General features: G+C 43.9%; 1 protein-coding gene and 1 long non-coding RNA gene across 2 annotated transcripts in view; both read left to right on the top strand.

The window, feature by feature from the left end:
* The window catches only part of LHFPL6 (LHFPL tetraspan subfamily member 6), a 141,286-nt gene that overhangs the window by 34,724 nt on the left and 94,616 nt on the right, over positions 1–11,946 (top strand). The window lies entirely within an intron of this gene.
* The window catches only part of LOC308177925, a 59,904-nt gene that overhangs the window by 23,702 nt on the left and 24,256 nt on the right, over positions 1–11,946 (top strand). Inside the window, exon 1 of the long non-coding RNA XR_013939504.1 lies at positions 1–11,052. This exon is cut by the window's left edge and continues 23,702 nt beyond it. This is a non-coding gene — a long non-coding RNA (uncharacterized lncRNA). The remainder of the gene's footprint in view (positions 11,053–11,946) is intronic.

An 11,946-nucleotide genomic window follows, 5' to 3' on the forward strand; every position in this document is an offset into this window, starting at 1 on the left:
ATTCGGCCAAGAAGAAAGGCTTCTTCAGGCCTGTGCCGTGCTGCCCAGCCCACGGTCAGAACAAAGTCTGCGCCTCCCAACAGCGAGGAAGGCAAACGCGCTAGAACAGAGGCTTGCAAACACCCTTCCCTTCCTCCCTTGCCAAAAGTAAACACTGGACTGGTTTGCAAACCTGCCTGAGGATGAGGAACTGCCCTGGTTTCCACGTATTTAAAACAAGAACTTCCCCTTTCCTTGCCCAGGACAGCAGCTCCAAATGGATTGAGCTCCAAAATGCTGTTTTGAAGCAAACATCTTGGAGAACAAGCAATTAGGACATGGTGGCGCAAAGTGACATGGGGAGATCTTTGCCTGTCAATACCATGGCCCTACATGGAGGGGCTTTTCATCCCTAGCTTTGGTCTTCAGAGCATTGCTCTTGGCAACGTTCTGTTAGCTACAGTGGGGTGAACTCTGCAAGAAGGAACACTTAGTACATTAAGTCAAAGCTTTGTTGCTTTCCTGAGTAAATTAGGGTTTTCATTAGATTACTTTTTATTACAGTGAGCATACTCTTTGAATGTTTATCACAGTTCCCAGGTGAATCAATATCAGAAGAGAAAATTGATATCTTCAATAAATGTATGCAGTGATGACCACGGAACGAAGTCTCCTGGATCTTACCATTAGGATCAAGAGGATCTACAATGGCCACCGGTCTTTGTTTCTTTTTCAAATCTAAAGAGAAAATGGAGTTTTCTGTTTGCAATAAACTACATGTCAGTTTAGGACCTACCAAGATTTATAATGTCAAACCCTGGCCTCTGTTGGCTTCAGGGGCAGCATTTCACTTGTGTCTAAGGACAAAGCATACTCCACCTTTCAGTGTATCTTCTTCCCTCTCCGTTGACAGGCAGCGTTTTGAATTTAAGGTGAAGTTGCAAAGCCAGAGTGATGTTTCTAATGAACATTTCTTCTTGCTTTTGTTTCCCTTAATCAGAGCCAAATCCAATAAATATCACCTTTACTGAACGTTTATATACTTTTGCCTCTTGGGTGGGTGCTTGTGAGCCACTTTGTTCAGATGGTCACTCCTGCCTGTGAGTCAGTTTGAGTTCCTGGACCAGCAGGTCTGTTCATTTACTATTTTTTTTTCCTTCTTCTGAAGAACAAACCAGTTTGGGGAATCCCTGTTTGCACTCATTAACAGAGGTTGCCCTGTGGACTGCAGTTCCTTTGTGTCTACAAACATGCCTCAGGAAAGATGAGAGGTGTGCCTTCTGCAGTTGGAAATAATTAAATGAAATAGCATTGTCGATTGAGAAAGCCAGGGAGGCCTTTGACCTTTAGAATAAGCACTGCCAGAAATAAAATAACGTGTTAGGGTGTTGTACGAATTAAGTGTATTATTGAGTCTAGTGGGAAGAAAGCCAGCATCTTAAATGGAGGGCACCGGAGTCTCATGTTGATTGCAAATGACACTGCAATGCAAATCGCAAGCCAATGTTTCAGGCTGTGCTGTTCGCCTCTTGCCACTCTGGGGACGTGTCTGTGCTCACTTCATCAAGAGAAAGAAGTGGTTCTTCCAGAGGTACACAGGGGCCCGGGCCGCCAAGCCAACCCACAGACTCCTGAGTAGCTGAAATCTCCCACTGAACCACAGGAACAGAGAAAATCCCAAGGAATCTAATACTTGTAGGGCATGGCTACCTTCTTTAAGCTGGGGGGGAAAGCAGAATAATAATTGGAGAAGGAGTGTATTTGTGTTTTTATTTCTGTCTTAGCACTTCCCTGCTTCTGCCTCTCAGAAGACTGCGGAGGTGGTGCTGTGTCTGCTCCTTTCCTTGTATAGCCAGGATGAAGAATTTGTTATTTCAAGAGTGTGGGCAAATTTCAGCCCCTGTCTAACTCCACATCACACACGGTGAGGATCAGCTATCATTCTCTGTGTTTACACCAGGCTGTGATCTGCAGCATTAGCTGATGTATGTATGCTCCCTGGCCATCCTAACACTGGTGTTCCAAGAGTACACAAAGAACAAAATAAGATATAAATCCCCTCTTCTTCATAAACAGATGTGTAAAGTACTGTAACTCTTCTGCAGGAAAGGCTTTCTCATTTCACCCATGTGTGACAGAAGATCCGTTAAATAGCCGCCGTACTTAAGGATTTAAAAAGGAGTGTAGCGTGATGCCTGCGGACAATTATGTTACACTTTAAGCAAATGAATTACCAGCAGAATAGGAAAGGGAATATACCTGAGGCCAAATGTCTCCATAACCCACTAGAATAACAAGGAGACTGATGCTCTTTTAGGCTCTCTGCAGCTGCCCATGCTGCATTGCAATGCCCATTATAAGCAGACGAGTGACCCCGAAATTTGCTTCTAAACCTCCACCAACTGTTCTGTTATAATACTGAGCCATTTTATATTTTCTAAGCCTTTCCGCACAGATATGAGAACAATGCTAGGAAGAATTTAAAGAGCAGTTGTCATGACTCTTCTTTAAGAGGGGTGAGTATTTACAACCCGTTTGTCCCAAGGGCTGAATCCCAGCGGGAACTGAGGGGCTCAGTGGTTGTCTGGGCTGCTGTGATTTGCCCAAGGCCATACAGCAAGGGCAGAGGCAGGGTCTGAGATCAGGAATTCTCCAGGCAGACCCCATTCCATTCCGACCTTTAAAACTTAGAATTCCCAATCCCTCCTTATGGGCATTAGTTAAAATACAAGCACCTTTTCTTAAATACTCAAGCAGCCAGACACCTTGCATTTTTTCTACTGTCTCTGGGAGCCTCACTCAAAAGCGAAGCCTATTTAAGTTTCCTATAATGATGCATATTGTTAAAGTTTATTACAACAGAATTTAATGGTCGGGAAGCGAAAGTCTGCAGACTGAAGCATTATATCAAAGGTAACCTTTTAATAGAAAATTTTGCAGACATGGTAAATTTAATCCAACTCAACTATTTTACTCTTCATGGTGTCTTTCTCATATCTCCGCGAGGCGGGGAGAAAACAGGCCTGATTCCCCCCCTGCCTTGCATAATTATTTATACTTCTACGAAGCAGATATAAAGTGCTTCCAAATCCCAGTGGCAGCATTTTCCACGCAATTGGCAGGGAAGCTGAGAAGTGCTTAGGGGATCAAGCAACAGAGAACTGGGGACTACGGCTCAGCTTCATCCCTCCCCGCTTCAGGCACGTATGGAAACAGACTTCTGCATGTGGCTGCCGTCGGTGTCCTCTGATGTCAGCAATGAGAAATAGGCCACCTGCAATGGGAAATTCAGGTCTAAAATGTGCTGAATCGGTATCTGCGGTTAACTCTGTCTGTCACCAACCTAAAAAGTTCCATTCAGTTGCCTTAACACAGGTGTTCAGCATCATTTGAGATGCCCAAAGAAATCTTAACTGACCTCCAGCTGCCTCACCAGAATTGCGTGGGTTTCTCATAGATCTTATGTCATATGTGCCAGGCCTGTGCAGACATCTTAGATACCCTAGGGAAACTCAGATGGCACCAGATGCTTTTGTTTAAGCAACCGACTGAAAGTGGAATTAATTACACAGCCTCCTAGATTCTGGGTGGGTAAACTGGGATGAGGGAAATGCGAAGTTTGTTATAGGCAGCCTTTAGTTCTTGAACAGAGGAAGAACAACTGATTTCCGTCCCCGTAGGCTAACCCCTTTAGCTAACAAGATCTTGACCTCAGAGAGGGGCAAGAACAAAGGCTCAAGTGAGATCTTCAAAAACCTACTGTGGACTTGCCTTACTTTGCCTTCCTCTATATTGCCAGGTGCTTGGGATACAAGCCCAAGCACTGGAGAACAGATTGCGTGGAAATCACAATTGCTTGCTTTTCTGATCAGTTTCTGGATGTTCCTGATCAGATCTTTTCACGGATCTGTACCTCAGCTTCCTTTTCCATAACTGGTTTGCATGATGCTGAGATCCCTTGTTTTGACAGGCTATGGGAAAGTCTGTGTGATGATTTGATTTTGGGGAGGACTTGGTATCTGTTGTACCCTGAGGAGGCAGTGTGTTAACGGTATTGGAATATTTTATGGAAGAAGTAGAGTCTGTATGTTCTTTCCCAGCTTCAGGTTAGTGCTGTGGATACATGATCCTCCCTAGCAAGAAAATATTGCATTCTGATATTTTGAGAAATGAATCACAGTATCTGTCTGTAAGTAAAACCAGAAGAGAAACACTAAAATTCTCTGAAATATGATTGTTACTGCTCTCCATCACACTTGTCATAAAGCTTGATCTAGCATATATAATAATGTGACACTGATCTAGCGAAGTTCTTGCCCATCTTGAATAAGAATTTCATTTTCTCTGTTGCCTTTAGTGTGGTTCAATCCTTTACTCCTTCTGTCTCCCCCCGATTACCTAGGAAACCTATTGTGTTCCTTCCATTACTCTCAGAAATTCTTCCACTGAGATCTGTCATGATCTACAGTGCACATCCTAAGCGCCAGGTGACAAATCACCTAGAGAGATTTCCCATGGCCAACTGAATACAAATTATGCAGTCCTAGAGCAATCAGTTCTTCTCTTAAAAAGGATGTTGTCCCCCACTGCTGTCATGAATACTCACTATATTAATGTAGAGCCAAGCTCAGTTTCCACACAGCATTTGACCTTGCCTCCTTATGGAGACATCTATAACTTCCCATAGGGAAGTTAGCACTCTTCCAGGCTGTCTGATAGGATTCTATATAAAATTGTTCTAAAATGGGCAGGCTATTTTAAGGAATGCAAATACCCTTCCTAAAGATAATTTGAACCATTTTGCATCATGCCACGAGACAGACATCAATATCAGTTCAATGCAGGGAGATTATTCAAACATCCCCAGGAAGATGTTGTTATTTTCTTTTACATTTTCTAGAGTTTTCTCATAACACATTTAGGGGGTGAGTTGGAGCAACACTGGGGTTCAGTAGTCCAGCTCCGGAGAGTATTTTTTTTTTTAAGTGGAAATCCCCTTTTTAGTCATTTAAAACCTTCCCAAGTGTAATGTTCTCCAGGCCCTTAGTTCCCCTTGGTGTTTTTGGTGGTAGATACCCTTCACAACTAATTCTCCTTTAAGTGAAAGAAGTCCATTTCTAGTCTAAAGGCAGCACCTGTATGTATGTTTAATTTGGTTTAATGACTTCAATTTAAACAATCATTTTCAGATACTTGTATTAATATTCTTAACTGCTTCCCGCCAGTAGGAATCTTGCCATCATATGGCATTGCCCACATTTGATTCCAGCAAAAGGCTGCACAAAGCCTTGTTCAGACTAGCAGCATGCATCTCCCTAGAATAAAGGTGAAAGAAGGACTGGATCAGGTTCAATAGCTGGAGAGAAAGGACATAGCAGGAGGCGTACACCAGTAAAGTACGCAGCAACATGAGTGTAGTGTGCATGCATGCATGTTCTGGGTTTGCACAGCACCTTATCTCAATTTCCTAGGTGCTACTAGCATAAATAATAGGTCTCAGTATTGTGATAGGAGGCTGTGAAGGACATCTAATGAAGCTTCCCCTAGGGGAAAACTCATTTGTCAAAAAAGATATAAAAAGTATCACTTTGTTATAGGGAACTCATTACACAGGATGATAGGCAATGGATTGATAGCCACCTCCTACGGTGCAGTAATCTTTTGTCTTTATGATATATTGACATGCCATTATCATAGGCTCTTGTAATAGGGGTGATATTCGACAAGGGAGTGAGCCTCAAACGAAATACCGAAAGCTTCATTTGATGTGCAAATGGAAGGTCCAGTTCAACAGGGAACACATGTCCCAAATGTGTGTACATGAAACTCCACTTAATTTCTGCCAGAGCCTGCAAAGAACACAGTGTATCAGATAAGGACCGGACCCCTTGAGGGACTGCTTATCTTAATGTCACTGGCAGGGGTAAATTGAGCTTTCAGCTTGGAAAAGCTTTTCATTCAAAGTGAGCAGCTTGAGATGTGTCGTGGCCCTGATTAGAGAGTGAACTCATGAACTGAAGGTTGAAAATTATCATACGTAACAAGAAGAGCAGGAAGAAACCTTCAGGCATATCCTAAATGCCTATATCCCTGAAAACAAAGCTTTTAGGGAAAAATCCTAACGGATTCCTTCATCATCTTTTCTTCCTGAGGGTGCTTTGAAAATCTCCCAGCTTTGTGGAGGAAGGAGAAAGAGATCACATTTCCCCAAAAGAAAGACAAGCATCCTATATAAGTGTCTATTTCTTGCCAAAGTGTGAAACTCAGAGAAGCTGCCACTATTTTCAGTGAGGCTTCACACCTGCCAAAGATCCACTCAGAACATCCTAAAACTAAGTCAGGGTGACAGCTCTTGTTTCCAGTAAACAGCATAACACTTCAGATGATGTATCTTGAACTTCAGTGTAGTGCAAACAGGTCTAAGGTGAGTGGTTGAATACAATGGGAAGAATCAGATTGTACCCTTAGAAGGAACTGCTGTATGTGAAACCAAAATAATTCAGATTATGCAGTGTGCTTCTAGTTAAGCCAGAGTGAAGACAAACAGCCTTTGTTTGATTTTAACAGAGCTACTTGCAAAATAAAGAACTACTCAGTCTGAACAGATGTGAAGAAATCTGGCCCTACGACATGAAACTAAATAAAACCAATCTTTCTCCCCTGAATGCAGTAGCTAAAAGGAACTGTTCTTGAAAACATCTATTTTCCCTCACTCAGAGGCTATGTTAAATAATTACCTAGTGGCAGGCAGATCAAATTCCAGCTATGTTAAAGGGTACTTGAAACAGTAGAAACATTTAAAATGAAACATTTAAAGCTGGATCTGGGAGGGTCAGGACTAATTTGTGAATCATCAAATGGCTCAACGGCAGCCTGCATATAAATGTTCAGTTTTGTGCTTTGGTTTGTCATCATCATAAAAATTGATTCTTCTGGGCTGCATGACTAATATTTATAGGCAAGACTCCTTGGTGGAACAGAGGTTATAATAAAAGCCTTTGTCTGCTCAGGTAAGATAAGAATCAGGTGCAAATTTACAGTGCTCTTGATACTCCGTACTGCCTCCCCACAGGGTCCCTTTGCTGATTGGATGTATCACAGATATAAAATTATACATCTTCTTAAGGTGACTGGTGTAGAACCCCTTGGCTACCAACAAGGAGAAATGGGTATCTCCACGCTAGAAGAGAGGAGATGTGATGCTACATACCTTCCTCCCTATACAGGGGTATCTGCAAAGGGCTTTTTGCTGGGTAGTGGTAGGAGAAATGATTTTCACCTTTTGGACAATGTGGCAAGTTCTGCACTGCATCTAAGAAAATTATTTCACACCAAAGCATTTTCAGACATGACCACTCTAGGGGCCACATTTTGCTCTTTGATGGATTATTTTGTATTTGTACAAGAGTCACTGCAAAGTTTTTTTTTGTCCTGTAATGGCCAAAGTTACTTATTAGAAAGATAAAATTTTGGCTCCCAAAGATAAATTTTGGCAGGGAGAAATAGAAGATGCAGTTTGAAAATTAGAGAGTTAGATTTATATAAAAACCTCCAGTAAAATGGAAGGTAAAATATAGGTTAGCTTACTAGGGTAGCGACAGAGAAAAATGTATATGTAATAAGAGAGAATAAAAGTGTGACATGCAGGAAAGCTGGCAAATGATGGCTTTTATTTTATGGATGCAGTCACCTAAGAAGAATAAATCTGGCTTTCTAGGCAGGGGTCAGTCTTCCTTCATCCTGCCATCACAGAGGTGACGAAATGATTTCCCTAGGGAAAACGTTGTGAATGACAGCAGAAAACCAGGAAAAAAAATCATTATAAAATGTGCTACTGCTGCATTATCTTATACCGTTATTTAACCCATTGCTGGACCCCTGACTACAAGGCATGCTGCTTTGAAGTATTCTTGCTCTTTGTTTTCTAAGGATGCAGACCATGCCAAAAGCTAGTAGGAGCAGTGGGCCAAATTGGTTTTTTCTTTTGGCCACATCATGTGTTTTTGTGAGAATTATGTGAGAATTACACTGAATCCTGACTCTGCATGGCTGGCTGTCATTTATCTCCTTAATTTCTTGTTCTTTTTTTTTTTTTCTTTTCTTTTTTCTTTTTTTTTCTTTTATTTTCTGCTCCCACTCTGCCACTGCTGTGAGCACTGCTGGACAGAAGGCCAATAGCAGAGCCGTGCAGAAAGGCCCTGTTGCACTTGTTCTTCTGCAGACATCTGCTAGTTCTCCAGTGAGTACTGGAGCTTGCTGTTTTAAAATCAGACTTCTCCGTGGCATGCTGAGTGCTCTTATCCATTACCCAGGACGTGCCTCGAATCAGCTGGAATGTAAAATATGCTTTTCGGGAGTTGCAAGAAGACTGTGTCAACACTGCAGGGTTTATGTTTTAGCTCACCAGTTAATGTTATTTGGTCAAGATTCTTTAGTTCTCCTCAGTGGTGATCACTGGGAAAAATATTTTCCGTGTTGATCACTAATGCTCCACGCTAAGCTAATGGCACACATCCCAAGGGACGGATTCAGAGCCTCTTGGAGGTGGCTCTTCGTTACTGGGCCACCTGGGCCTCTACCAGGTGAATGTGCTGTGGCTTCATGTTCAGGTTTCAAGAGATTTACCTTCTCTTTTTATTACTCCTGACTGTTTATTGCATGTCCCTATAATTATATTTGACGCTTGGTATAGATGGGGGCCAGATGTTGTAGACTGCCTCACATCTTGCTGGGCTGCTTACAGCCTCACTCACATTTTAAGTCTTCCAGTACTCATAATACACAGCAAAAAATGATCACAGAGCAGACAGCTTGGTGGGAATCTGGTCCCAGAATGAGACTTTTGGGTACTCACTGCCTCTCGGGAGGTGAAGTTGTCCCCTCTGGTAGCCATGCCCACAGGAAAAGTCTCTTGGGTAAGCATTTCCTTGCCCTCTGAAGCCATCCTCACCTGTCCCCTCCATTTGGGGACACATCCTCTTATGTAGCAGTATGGGGCTCAGCTGTTTGCCAAAGAAACCTGCAAGCAAAATTACAGAGAGGGGTGAGGAGGAACCTCGTTGAGAAGGTGGAGCAGCAGTTTTTGGGGGCCTAGTCAGGAGGCCAGTCTGCTGAGCCTTGTGGGGGGGAAACTCCATGGGGGTTTGATGATAACAAGATAGCTGAAAGCTCACTTATGAAGGCTTCAGCCTGAAAAGTACTGCCGTTAAACTGACACCACCTTGCAGTGAGGCTATGCCCGTGCTTTCATGAGCGTGATGGCACCTGCACCCCTGCGTTCAAAGGTGCTGGCTGCACGCAGGTTCCCAGCTTGTTCTCTAAAGTCACGGGACACATTTTCTCACACGTTTCCAGCCTGTGTTTGCACCTGTCAGGAGATCTGAATCATGATACGGTATTTGGGAAAATGCTATTTGCCGAGCGGGAGTTATTTACCCAGCAGTTGGATATTGGGCTTCACTGAGGCAGGCTTTGATCTTTTGTTCTGGGGCTTTAAGAGTCATGCAGTCAGTCTCTGGCAGATTGGTAGCCAGAGCTTTTTGTCAGTAATCTCCTTTAAAAGCCAAGTCACTTTGGCTACCTTGAGGTCTGAAGATTCCTCGTCTATAAATTAGGTGATTTTCTGGGAAGTGGATTCACGCTTTAATCTGCATTTGAGCATCCACCTTGCAAATCCATTTAAGCTGCTTGAATTATTTGGCATTGTAACAGAACCCCAAAGTGTGAGCTTACTTTCCCAGGCAAGACTTTCACTCATGCAAATTTGGGTTTTGAAAGCTGCCAGTGAAAAAGCAGAACAAAGGAGAAACTCTGCCACCTGAACAGGGATTCCTCTCTACACCTGGTTGGCTTTGTTTGTCAGGTTGTGAATGAACAGCTGAATGAATGCACAGAAACACTTCCCTACTTGTAGCTACCTATTGTACAGCAAATGTACTCTAATTAATTTAGAAAAATGAAAATACTGGAGGGCCCGAGGCAGCAAATTAAACATTTTTTTTTTCCCAAGTTGAGGTAATGCCTCAAGAAGATCCATTTTTATAGCTGCTGACAAATTATGTCTATGCTTTTTTCTTCCTGAATATAATTCTTGGGCAGTTAAGCACAGAGTAACTTTCCATTGCTTTGCTCTGATGTTTTACTGTTTTGTGAGTTAAAATACTCTAACTGATAGATAAATGGACCAACGAGACAGCCAGACAGATATGTGTAGTATTCTTGTGTAGTCGGATGCCTCTTGAATCGCTGCCCCGGTAACAATTTTTAATTAACTTAATATATTTCCCATCAGCACTGAGAAAGAAACAACTGCTTCAGGGAGAGTTACTGACTTTGTAAACCCCTCACAAACAGCTATATGTGTACAGGAGAAGAGCTTAGAGGAGCTGCTTTAGGAAGTATTTTGTCGCTGGTGCTGCCTCTTTGGCAGATCCTCCTCTACCTTCAGCTTCTGCTTATGCAGCTTTCTTAATTTACCTTGACAATTGACACTTGTTATGTTTCCAGCAACAAAATCTGTAGTGACACAGTGACTTAGCGTTTCTGTGTTTCTTGGGAGAGCAAAGGGAATTATGTTGTGCATTGCTGTCTGACCCTCATTATGTGTTGCATCTGTTCTGGCTGGGTGCTGAAAGAAGTGCTAATTCCTATCTTGCCATCTGCCTGAAATTGTCAAAGTCCTTCAAAGCCACAGACACATTTTTGTATCTTGCCGCATAATTTATGCATTTAATTAGGCAACTTCTAGGGCTTGGGTAGCTGGTCCCGTGTTTTGTTTATTTGTTAATAAGAAAAGAACACCCTTAAGTGCAGATGAGGGTGCTGAGCCCGCAGCGGAGGGCTGGGTCCATGCACCAGCCTCACTGGGATTTGGGAGGTGATGGAAAGAGCTGCAGCTCTTCAGGGGCTGTTGGTGAGCTCCCTCCCCAGCCACTCACTTCAGTGGACGGCGTGTTACTGGTGGCACTCAGCAGGATGAATGTACAGGAGGTGCTTGCTGGTGGTGGCAGCGGATGGCTCTGGTGGCTTCTGACACCCTTTTGGGCATTGTGTCTTGACTGTAAGGCAGCAAAGGCTGTGGATGTGGTTTACCTTGACCTCAGTAAGGCTTTTGACACCGTTCCCCACAACATTCTCCTCAAGAAACTGGCTGCTCGGGGCTTGGACTGGCGTACGCTTCACTGGGTTAGAAACTGGCTGGATAGCCGGGCCCAAAGAGTTGTGGTGAATGGAGCCAAATCTGGTTGGAGGCCGGTCACTAGTGGTGTCCCCCAGGGCTCGGTACTGGGGCAGGTCCTCTTTAATATCTTTATCGATGATCTGGATGAGGGCGTCCAGTGCACCCTCAGTAAGTTTGCAGATGACACCAAGTTAGGTGCGTGTGTCGATCTGCTCGAGGGCAGGAAGGCTCTGCAGGAGGATCTGGATAGGCTGGAGCGATGGGCTGAGGTCAACTGTATGAAGTTCAACAAGGCCAAGTGCCTGGTCCTGCACCTGGGGCGCAACAACCCCAAGCAGAGATACAGGCTGGGAGATGAGTGGTTGGAGAGCTGCCTGGCCGAGAGGGACCTGGGAGTATTGGTTGATAGTCGGCTGAATATGAGTCAGCAGTGTGCCCAGGTGGCCAAGAAGGCCAACAGCATCCTGGCCTGTATAAGAAGCAGTGTGGCCAGCAGGTCTAGGGAAGTGATTGTGCCCCTGTACTCGGCTCTGGTGAGGCCGCACCTCGAGTACTGTGTTCAGTTTTGGGCCCCTCGCTACAGGAAGGACATGGAGGTGCTCGAGCAAGTCCAGAGAAGGGCGACCAAGCTGGTGAGGGGTCTGGAGAACAAGTCTTACGAGGAGCGGCTGAGGGAGCTGGGCTTGTTCAGCCTGGAGAAGAGGAGGCTCAGGGGCGACCTTATCGCTCTCTACAGTTACCTTAAAGGAGGCTGTAAAGAGGTGGGGGTTGGTCTGTTCTCCTACGTG

This window comes from Anser brachyrhynchus, assembly GCF_964034855.1.
Source record: "Anser brachyrhynchus genome assembly, chromosome: 1".
Taxonomy (NCBI): Eukaryota; Metazoa; Chordata; class Aves; order Anseriformes; family Anatidae; genus Anser; species Anser brachyrhynchus.